Below are 11,770 nucleotides of genomic sequence, written 5' to 3' on the forward strand. Positions count from 1 at the left end.
TCAAACACTTCTCTCATGCTTCTTTCTAATTTTATACCTCAAACAACTTCTCTCATGTTTCTATTAGTGTTATACCTTTCAAACACTTTCTCTTCATGTCTTCTCTAGTTTAAACCTCAACACTTCCTCATGTCTTCTCTAGTTTTATTACCTCAAACACTTCTCTCATTCATCTCTAGGTTTTATTACCACAAACACTTCTCTCATCGTCTTCTCTAGTTTTAGTACCTCAAAACACTTCTCTCATGTCTTAACTCTAGTTTATAAGCCAATCAAAAACTATTCAGTATTCTAGTTTTCTCAATCACCTGTCCTCGTGTCTCTCTAGATTTTATACCTTAAACACTTCCCTGCATGCATAATGAGGCTTCTTATCATGTTCTTCGTCTATTTTTTAAAACCTCAAACACTCTCTCATAGTCTTCTCTAGGTTTTATACCGGTCAAACACTTCTCTCATGTCTTCTCTAGTGTTAATTACCATCAAACACTTCTCTCATGTCTTCTCTTAGGTTTTTATACTCTCAAACACTTCTCATAACTCTACTATGCTTTTCTTCCTATCGTCTCTCTAGTTTTTATACCTCAAACACTTCTCTCATGATCTTCTCTAGTTTCTACTCAACACTCTCCTAAATGCTATCCATAAATATTCTAAACCTTCTATGTCTTCTATAGTTTTTTTACCTTCAAACACTTCCCTGCAGCGATAATGGGCCTTTCTCTCAATGTCTTCTCTAGTTTATATTCCTGCAAACACTCTCTCATCTTCTCTAGTTTGGTATGTTACTCATAACACTTCTTCCTGCATGTCTTCTCTAGTATTTATACCTCCAAACACTTCATCTTCACTAGTTTTCCCTAAACACCATTACTCATGCTTTGTAACTTTAACCCTCAAAAACACTTCTCCATGTTGTTCTCTAGTATTATATACCAAAGTCAAACAACTTCTATCTCATGTCTTCCTGTCTAGTTTTATGACCGCAAACACTTTCTCTCATGTCTTCTCTAGTTTATTATTACCTCAAACACTTCCCTGCAGCATAATGGGCTTCTCTCATGTCCTGCTCTAGTTTTATACCGCAAACACTTCTTCTCATGTCTTTCTCTAGTTTTATACCTCAAACACTTCTCTCATGTCTTTCCTCTAGTTTTATACCTCAAACACTTCTCTTCATGTCTTCTCTAGTTTTATACCGCAAACACTTCTCTTCATGTTCTTCTCTAGTTTAATACCTCAAACACTTCTCTCATGTCTTCTCTAGTTTTATACCTCAAACACTTCTCTCATGTCTTCTCTAGTTTTATACCTCAAACACTTCCCTGCAGCATATTGAGAACAACTCTGGGAGAAGAAGAATATTACATCCCACACAGGCTTGTTGATAGGCTCCCCCTTGTGGGGAATAAATGACAGTGTGATTTCAGAAAGAACACCTCAGCTCCTATTATCATTGACATACACCAGCCTCGCTAATAATAATTATATTAATCATCATCATCATCATCATCACCATCATTGTCCTTCTACTATTACTACTGCTACTGCTGCGAATAGTACTGCTATTACTACCACTACTACTACTACTACTTCTACTACTACTACTACTACTACTACTACTACTGCTACTACTTCTACCACCACTACTACTACTACTACTACTACCAGTACCACTACTACCATATATATAAAACAAAAATAAAAAACAAAAAACGTCATTAAAATTATAGCTCACAACTGTGCAGGGGGAGGGGGGTGGGGGCGCTAAGGAGTGCATTCACATATATCTACACACTTTCATACACACACAATTTTTTTTATTTTTAGTATTTTAGTATTTTTCTTTTTTTCTTCTTTATTTTTCTTTCCTTTCCTTTTTCCCCCTTTCCTCTCTTCTACGTCAGTTTCAGCATTATGGACATGGGYGTATCTGTGGAACCCACGGCTTCCTTCAATGATGGGTTGTGAGTGGCTCTGTTGATGAACTTCTGGCCAATGATTGACTGTCTRTTGTTGATGGATGTCAGTCCAGATATGCTGTTAGCGTAGTGATTGCTGATGTATCTTGGTAGTCTGTAAGCCATTTTTATTGCCATGTTTTGGACTATCTGTAGCCGRTTCATCTGCTGCGGTGAAGCTGTTATCCAGGCTGGTAGGGCGTATTCAAAGAGGGATCGGATGTAGCTGATGTAGACTTTCAGCACTGTCTGAGGGTAGGCTCCATATTTTCTTCCGCACACCGTTTTTAGGTGGTTTAGTCTTTTTCGTCCCTCTCTCTCTATGTTCGCTATATGGATTGTTCAGGTCATGTTCTTCTGGAAGGTGACTCCAAGGAATTTTGCTTCTTTTTCTACTTTTATTGTTTTATCGTAGAGTTTGAGATCTATGGGATTCCTGTTTTTTTTTGCTGGTGCTTCTTGTGAAGAGGACACATTGGGTCTTTTGTGGGTTAAATTTTACTCGCCACATGTTAGACCATGTCTCGATCATTTCAATAGACTTCTGGAGTTTCTTTGCAGCAAGTTGAGGACATTTGGAGCTGGACCAGTAGCAGAGGTCATCGGCAAACTGTGAGACTTGACCTATGGTGGGTGGAGGGTAGTAAATATCTGAATATGTAGAGTAGAAAAAGTATAGTGGGCTTAGAACTGCCCCCGTTGGGACACCTGCTTCAGGGGTGAAAGGTGAGGATATTGTCTGGTGGACCTTCACTTTAATTGTACGTTGTGGAGAAAGCTAGTGATGATGTTTTCTGATGGAGAGCGGTAAGCTTGAGATTGGAGTCTGCAAGCCCGGTAACACAATCCATTGTGCACATTTGTCAAATGCTTTTTCTCTATATCAAAGAAAACGCCCAGGGTAAGTTCTTTTTTTCTTGAAGTTCCGAAGGATCTCCTCTGACAGTCCTTAGAATGTTATCGGTGGTTGATCTTGAAAGCTGGTCCCTTGTAATAGTGGCGCAAGGAGTTCTGGATATTAGAATCAATTTGTTTTAACCTGTATATTCTGAACCAGGCATGGGTCTAGGTTAGGACAACATAATAATCATGAAGAAGCGTTCGAATATGAAACACATCATTGGACCAGTACCATGCTGATTTCTCAGCTGAGTAGGTAGCTGAAATTCATTATGAGTTTGTTCAATTTGAACTTAGCTGACTAACKTTCTGTACTACTGACATTCACTTCCAGTCATTTCTGCTCCGGTRCTGGACCCATGAATGTGTTTATTTTCCACMGCTCAGAGTGGTTATTACATTGTCTTAACCTGTGTTTCTTTCCTACGGTAGTTATGGGTACACTCAAAATGGCTGCCAGACCACCCCATTATGTCATCATTGACTTGGAATGGGGACTTCCGTTCTATTCATTCTAGTTCTAAGGTCAATACTCCCAAAAGGCAGTCTGAAAAGTAGCTGAATTTGTAGCTAGATTTTACTGATAAAAATCACTGGATGGGTCTGATCTAAATTGGCAAATCTCTTCTGATCTGATACAGCTGTATTGATGTCAAAGTAAACTGGTCTGATCTGATACAGCTGTGTTGATGTTTCTATCAAAGTAAACTGGTCTGATCTGATACAGCTGTGTTGATGTTTCTATCAAAGTAAAAATGTCATGTGATTGATGACGTTTGAAGCTTTGGACGTCACACAGCCGTCTAAGACAGTACAGTATTTAAGATAGGCAGAAACTGCTTCTCCAATAGAAATCCCCGATCACAGGTGTAGGCGATGTCATCATGGCGATGAATCATGTTTCACTCCTCTCATTGACTTCTCAAACCCAAATCCCTGGCCTGTTCTGATTGGTCTATTTTGCAAGTGTTCCAGGAAATCCCAGGGTGTTGGAACTGCCTGCCAGAGAGCGCTGACCTCTGCTGTACGCTTTTTGTTTTTAACTACATATTTCACCTCTCAAAAAAGGCTAAAAAGGTAAGTTAAGGATGTGAAACCCACATTCTAACAAATATTAGTTTATAAGATATCACACCTACCAATTGCACCACAAAATGGKGAYGGATGCAGGGGGAGAAAATGTSTGTATAAACATCAAACATGCTGATATTTATTCCTCACCAGCAGGTGTGCATTGTGTTAAATGCTTTGAGTAATGAACCGTTTTCGTACGCAATTTGGTAATGACCCAAAGACTCCAGAAAGCCAAGCATTATTAGTTGTTTGGTTAAGTAACAATTATCTCTCTCTCCCCTTTTCTTCTCCCCCCTCTCTCCTCACAGGTCTTCATTTCACTCTACTGGGGAACCTAGAGGCCATAGATTGCCCCAGGGGCTTCAAAGCCAAAGAGAGACGACAATGTGTTGATATAGATGAGTGTAATGAGTGGGACATTTCCCCACCCTGTGGAAGTAATGCCACGTGTTACAACACACAGGGGAGCTTCTACTGTCACTGTCTACCTGGGTTCAAATCCACAACAACTGTCAACTTTACTGCTCACACTGGAGAGTGTAAGGGTGAGGATTCAAGTGTGTGTGTGTGGGTGTGTGTGTGTGCATGCGTACGTGCGTGTGTGCATGCGCGTGTGTGTAAATGCTACATGTCAAAGGACTTAAACATTGCTTTTGTAGTATCTCCTTATATTCTCTGTTCAGGAAGTTGTCTAATAGAAAAGTGTTTTTGTTGCAAAACGTTTTGACCACACCCCATATTTCCTTCTCTCTTCAGACCTCAATGAGTGTCTGGAGAAACCACAGGTTTGTGGGAACAATACCATTTGCCTCAACACCATCGGGAGCTTCAACTGCCAGTGTCGACCTGGGTTCAGATCTAACTTAACAACGTCATAGACACTGTGAGGGTGAGTCCAACAAGAGAGCATTGATTCTGTGTGTGTGGTTGTGTGTGTGTGTGGGTGTGTGCATGTTTTGCCTGCTGTGTGTGTGTGTGTGTGTGTGTGTGTGTGTGTGTGTGTTGTGTGTGTGTGTGTGATGCGAGGCTCTCAGCTTAGCTTGTGTGTGTGTGTCAACTACAGATGAGGATGAGTGTGTGTGGGTTCCCCCGGTGTGCGGCGCTCTGGGCATGTGCACAAAACACCTGGCCGATACACCTGCACCTGTCCGTCAGGGCTCAGTAACCACGGCAACAACACCCCGCCCCTGCACAGGTGAGTTGGCCAAGGCCACGCTAGCTCTGACCTCTTACCCATGAACTCAGACCTCTGACTTCGACCCCGTGACCCTCACTCTTTTTGAAGACCCTGTCAGATATCACAACACCTGTATAGGTGTTTAACACATCAGTTAACCCGTCACAGGATATAGCAGCAATTTGATGCCGGGTATAGGTGTTTTAACAACATCAGTTACCCCGTCACAGGATAAAGCAGCAATTTGATGTTGTCTAGGTGTTTAACACATCAGTTACCCCGTCAACGCAATAAAGAGCATTTGATGCCTGCTGCAGAGTTGGATGATGGCACGCAGCCATTGGTGAATGTCAATAATTACAATTTAGTCAGCCAGGAATGCGACACGTAAATCAGTGGATTTCAAACCTCTCTCCGGGACCAAATCGTCTCATGTATTGTAACTATTCACCAGCTAGTACACCTGATTCAACTTGTCAACCAATCCTAAAGCCCTTGACTAGGTGAATCAGGTGAACAGGTAGCTAGTTCAGGGCTACAACAAAGTGGTGAAATGTCTGGGTTCCCAGAGGAGAGGTTTGAGCACCACTGACTTAAATGCCCCTAAACCTGATTGAACTGTGACCCCCCCTGACTTGCATGCAGCAAGAACTGAGACTTTCTGAATGACTTACTCCCTAGATAATCTCTCTCTCTCTCTCTCTCTCTCTTCTCTTCTCTCTCTCTCTCTTCTCTCTCTTTCTCTTCTCTCTCTCTCTCTCTCCTCTCTCTTCTCTCTCTCTCTCTTCTCTCTCTCGTCTCTCTCTCTCTCTCTCTTTCTCTCTTTCTCTCATTTTTTTCTCCCCTCTATTTCTCTGTCATTCTCTCTGTCTCTTACCATCATTTTCCTCCTCATTTTTTCCTCTTCCTCCTCATCATCAGCTAATCTGAGCAGCTACCGATCGCTGCAGCTGAAACAGCCATCTGTAATAGCACATCCAATCTACCTACCTCATCCCCATATTGTTTTAATTTACTTTTCTGCTCATTTGCACACCAGTATTTCTACTTCACATATCTGCTCATTCTATCATCCAGTGTTCATTTGTTAAATTGTAATTACTTTGCTACGATGGCCTATTTATTGCCTTACCTCCTCAGCCATTTGCATCCTGTATAGACAGATTTTCTATTGGTGTTATTGACTGTACGTTTGTTTATTCACGTGTAACTCTGTGTTGTTGTTGTGTACACTGCTTTGCTTTATATGGCCAGGTTGCAGTTGTAAATTAGAACTTGTTCTCAACTGCCTACTTGATTAAATAAGGTCAAATAAAAATAAATAATTTTAAAATCATCATTGTCTCTCCCCTACCTTCATCTCTCTTTTTATCTCTTTCTCCCTCAGACATAGATGAGTGTAATGAGATCGCTGGAGTCTGTGGAGTGGGCGGGGACTGCAGAACCAGAAAGGAAGCTACAGTTGCCTCTGTCAACCTTGGATACAGTAACTACACAAACAAACAGGCTCAGTGCTCAGGTGATTGTAGAATCTGGTACTATGACGCATTGCTTCCAACACGATACATTTCAATACGATACCTTTGTCTCTTAGAAGAGGAAGGCCTGGATTGGAATATAGTAGGTCCTATTTCAAATCAAATATCAAATTCAACATTGTATTTGTTCACATACACATGGTTAGCAGATGTTAATGTGAGTGTAGCGAAATGCTTGTTTGCTCTAGTTCGACAATGCAGTATACAACAAGTATCTAACTACAATTCCAACTACTACTTTCACACAAGTGTAAAGGGGATAAGATCATGTAATAAAGATAGTAATGAATGAGTGATGGTCGTAACGGCATAGGCAAGATGGCGTGAGATGGTATAGAGTAAGTTATGTAATATAGATAGTAACTAGTATGTAATAAAGTGAATTTACGTGGGCTAGTGATCAGTATTGAAGAGATAGTAGAGATAGTCATATATACATTAACATGTGGATGATGATGTAACATATATAAGTGTTCGTTAAAAGTGGCTAGTGTGGCTTAGTGGCTATTTTACGTACTAAAATTACAGCTATATTCAAGCTAACAATACACAGAACGAAAGTATGTGGAACCTTTCGTAGAACATTTCTTTCAAAATCATGGGATAATATGGAGTTGATTCCCCCCTTTGCTGCTATAATTAACGCCTCTCTTTGGGAAAGACTTCACTAGATGTGTTGGAAACATTGCTGCTTTAACAGCCTCCTCTCTGTTCTGGAGCTGTTTCAGCTTAGATGTTGGAACTTGCTGCTGCTATAACAGCTCCCTCTCTTCACTGGGAAAGTGTTCACTAGATGTTGGATACATCTGGCTGCTATAAAGCTCCTCCACTAGATGTTGGAACATTGCTGCTATAACAGCCTCCTCCTCTTCTGGGAAAGCTGTTCACTAGATGTTGGAACTTTGCTGCTATAACAGCCTCCTCCTCTTCTGGGAAAGCTGTTCACTAGATGTTGGAACATTGCTGCTATAACAGCCTCCTCCTCTTCTGGGAAAGCTGTTCACTAGATGTTGGAGCATTGCTGTGGAGACTTGCTACCATTCAGCCACAAGAGCATTAGTGAGGTCAGGCACTGATGTTGGGCGAATAGGCCTGGCTCACAGTCAGCATTCCACTTTATCCCAAAGGTGTATGATAGGGTTGAGGTCGGGGCTCTGTGCAGGCCAGTCATGTTCTTCCACACCGATCTCGAAAAACCATTTCTGTATGGACCTKGCTTTGCTGTAACAGGAAATGGCATTCCCCAGACGGTTGCCACAAAATTGGAAGCACAGAGTTGTCTAGAATGCTGTAGCTTTCAGCTTTCCCATCACTGGATCACTGGATGGGCCTAGCGTGAAACATGAAAAACAGTCCCAGATCATTATTCCTCCTCCACCAAACTTTACACTTGGCACGATACATTCTGGCATGTAGCAGTCATCTGCCAAACACAGATTAGTCCACCGGACTGCCAGATGGTGAAGCATGATTCATCACTCCAGAGAATGTGWTTCCACTGCTCCAATGACAGTAAGCTTTACACCACACCAGCCGACGCTTGGCATTGCGCKTGGTGATCTTAGGCTTGTGTGCGGCTGCTCGGCCATGGAAACCRATTTCATGAAGTTCCCGATGAACAGTTCTTGTGCTGACGTTTCTTCAAGAGGCCGTTTTTAACTCGGTAGTGAGTTTTGCAACTGAGGACAGACAATTTTATAAAGCTTTGCGCTTCAGCACWCGACGGTCCCATTCTGTGAGTTTGTGTGGCCTACCACTTCYRGGCTTAATTGTTGTTGCTTCTAGATGTTTCCCCTTCACAATAGTATCACTTACAGTTGACCAGGGCAGCTCTAAAATGACAGACATTTTACGAACTGACTTGTTGGAAAGGTGGCATCCTATAACGGTTCCACATTGAATGTCACTGAGCTCTTCAGTTAAACCATTCTACTGACAATGTTTGTCTATGAAGATTGCATGGCTGACATAATCTGACATAATATAACACAACATAATACAACATATCATAATAAAATATAATCTAACATAATATAATATAACAATCTAACATAATATAACAATCTAACATAATATAACATAATCTAACATAATATAACATAATCTGACATAATATAACACAACAATAATCACATAGCATAATAAAATATATATAACATAATATAATATAAATCTAACAAAATAATATAAACAATCTACATAATTAATCAATCAACATAACATAATATAACATAACATAATACAACATAACATAATGTAACATAATCTAACATAACATAATCTAACATAATACAAAATAATATAACATAATATAACATAATCTAACATAATACAACATAACATAATCTAACATAATTCAACATAATCTAACATAATCTAACATCATCTAACATCATACAACATAACTTAATCTAACATAATACAACATACCATAATCTAACATAATCTAACATAATCTGACATAATAGAACAAAATCAGACCAGAGCCCTATTCCCTATATAGTGCACTACATTAGACCAGGGCCCTATTCCCTATATAGTGCACTACATTAGACCAGGGCCCATAGAGCACTATATAATAGGTTGTCATTTGGGATGCGTGCTAGGATGGTTACCATGGTAACATCTCATCACTGGTGTGCTGTGGGTTTCTGGGTGTTTTAATCTACACCTCAACTTCCTCTCTGTCTCATGTCTTCATTTGTATCTTAGTTAGTTGGTATCTGATGGTAAACATGGTTACCCATGGCAACAACTTGGATCTACTATGAACATCATAAGGATGTGACAGTTTTCATTTGTATGTGTTGTTGTGTTGTGTTGTGGTGTTGTGGTGTGGTGTTGTGGTGTGTTGTTGTGTTGTTGTGTTGTTGTGTTGTTGTGTGTGTTGTTGTGTTGTGGTGTGTGTTGTGGTGTGTTGTATTTGTATTTATTAAGGATCCCCATTAGTTCCAGTCAAGGCAGCAGCTACTCTTCCTGGGGTCCAGCAACATTAAAGCAGTTTAAAAACATTACAAAACATTCACAATAAATTTCACACATCACTAAATGTTGTGTTGTGTTCTTGTGTGTGGTGTAGTGTGTTGTGTTGTTGTGCAAGTGTGATTGTGTTGTATTGTGTTGTGGTGTCGATCCAAATGTGATGGTATTGTTTTGTGTTTCCTTTAGTACTGACCTGTGACCAGTTCAAAGCGAATGAGACTCCTGGACAGGTGAGATTTACAGTACCTGGACCTGATGAGTCCTTATACAGCAGCTGAACCGCTAGACATAGAATCTACATTATGGCATCATTGACTTGAATGGGGAGGCCCATTCTACTCATTCTAGCTCTGTAGCTGAACCATGTTTGCTTTGAATGATATAGATTATTTACTGAAGGGTAAATTTTCCTTCTTGCCACTCTCTCTCTCTCTCTCTCTCTCTTCCTCTCGTCTCTCTCTTCATTCCTCTCTCTCTCATTCTTCTCTCTTCTCTCTCTTCAGTTTCTCTCTTCTCTTCTTCTCTCTCTACTCTGCTAGTAAAATATAGAACATATTTCATAGCATATGGCGTGAGCAGTCAGCTAAAAATAACCAAAGACAATTTATATATAGTATCGTAAAGTCATGTCAGTAAAATGAACCATGAATTTTTATAGAATAGGGAGGTGAGCAGTCAGTAAAATTAGCAGACATTTATAGAATATGCAGTGAGCCAGTCGTAAATACCAAACATTTTAATCGAATATGGCAGTAACAGTTCAGTAAAATTAACCAGAAACAATTTATTAGGAATAACGGCAGGAGGTGTTTTCAGTAAATATAGACCATGATAATTTTATAGAATACGGAGTGACAGTCAGTCAAAATTACCTGAAAATTTATATGATATTGGCAGTGGGCAGGTTCAGTTAAATATAACAGAACTATGTATAGAATACGGCATGTGTAGCAGTGCAGTAAATAACCAGAACATTTTATAGAATATGTGCAGTTAAGCAGTCCAGTGAATAACCAGACATTTACAATATTGTCATTAAGTTGTCAGTAGGTAAATAACACAGAACATTATAGAATATGGCAGTAAGCAGTCAGTGAAATAACAGAACATTATATGTCATTGATTGTCAGTAAGAGTCAGTAAAATTACGTCAGTTGAGAACATTTATACAATATGCATAAGCGAGTCAGTAAAAATAACAACATTTATAGAAATATGCAGTGAGCAGTCAGGTAAAATAACCAGCAAACTTTATAGATATGGCAGTAGAGCAGTCAGTAATCAAACCAAACATTTATAGAAGAACGGGTGAGCAGTGCAGTAAATAACACAACATTTATAGAATAGCATGAGGCAGTCATAAAATAACCGTACTTTATGACATAGTATGTCATTTTGAGAGATTCAGTAACAATAACCAGAATATTTATAGAAGTATGTCAGTGAGCAGTTTGAATATGTAAATAATCATTTATACATATAGTCCGTAAGCAGTCAGTAAAAATTCCAGAGGTATTTATTAAGAATACGGAGTAACAGTCAAGTAGTTTTAATCGAATCCAGTAGATGATTGGAAGGTTATTATCGCATAGGTCTATGGTTTCCTAAATACGTTTTGGCAACTCACTATTGCATTGTGTTGTTTATCATTCTTGCTCTTTCTTTTCTCTCTCCTTCTTGTCTCTCAATTTCTTGTCTCTCTCTCTCTTCTCTGCGTTTCTCTTCTGCGTTCGTCTCCTCTCGTCTCTGTTCTGCTTATTTTCTCTGTTCTCTTTCTCGTGTCTTCTCATCGTCTGTCTCTCATTTCTCTGTCTCTCTCGCTCTCTTGTCTCTCTGTGTCGTGTCATTTCTGTCTTCTCGTTTCTCTTCGTTCTCTCGTTTCTCTCACGTACTTCTCTTCGTTCTCTCTCGTCTCCTTACTCTCTCTCTCTCCTCTGCTTTCTTCTTGTCTTTCTTGTTCTCTTCTCTCATGCTCTGTTCTGCCTCTCTTGTCTTTACTCTGTTCTCTAGTCTCTTCTCTCTCTCTCGCCTCTCTCATGCTGTCTTCTTCGATCTCCGTTTCTCTTCTCTCTTTTCTCTTCGTCTCTCTCCTCGTTGTTCAATTCTCTCTGCTCTTGTCTTTTCTCCTTCTCCCTCCT

At 39.9% G+C, this 11,770-nt stretch overlaps 1 long non-coding RNA gene across 1 annotated transcript; it reads left to right on the plus strand.

The window, feature by feature from the left end:
• Positions 1 to 3,096: 3,096 nt before the first annotated feature.
• LOC112079437 (uncharacterized) lies at positions 3,097 to 5,208 on the plus strand. The gene is made up of 4 exons (XR_002895942.2): positions 3,097 to 3,938; positions 4,244 to 4,480; positions 4,692 to 4,824; positions 4,999 to 5,208. It is a non-coding gene; the product is annotated as an uncharacterized lncRNA (long non-coding RNA).
• Positions 5,209 to 11,770: the final 6,562 nt, after the last annotated feature.

Source organism: Salvelinus sp. IW2-2015, unplaced genomic scaffold (assembly GCF_002910315.2).
Source record: "Salvelinus sp. IW2-2015 unplaced genomic scaffold, ASM291031v2 Un_scaffold7991, whole genome shotgun sequence".
In the NCBI taxonomy this organism is placed as follows: domain Eukaryota; kingdom Metazoa; phylum Chordata; class Actinopteri; order Salmoniformes; family Salmonidae; genus Salvelinus; species Salvelinus sp. IW2-2015.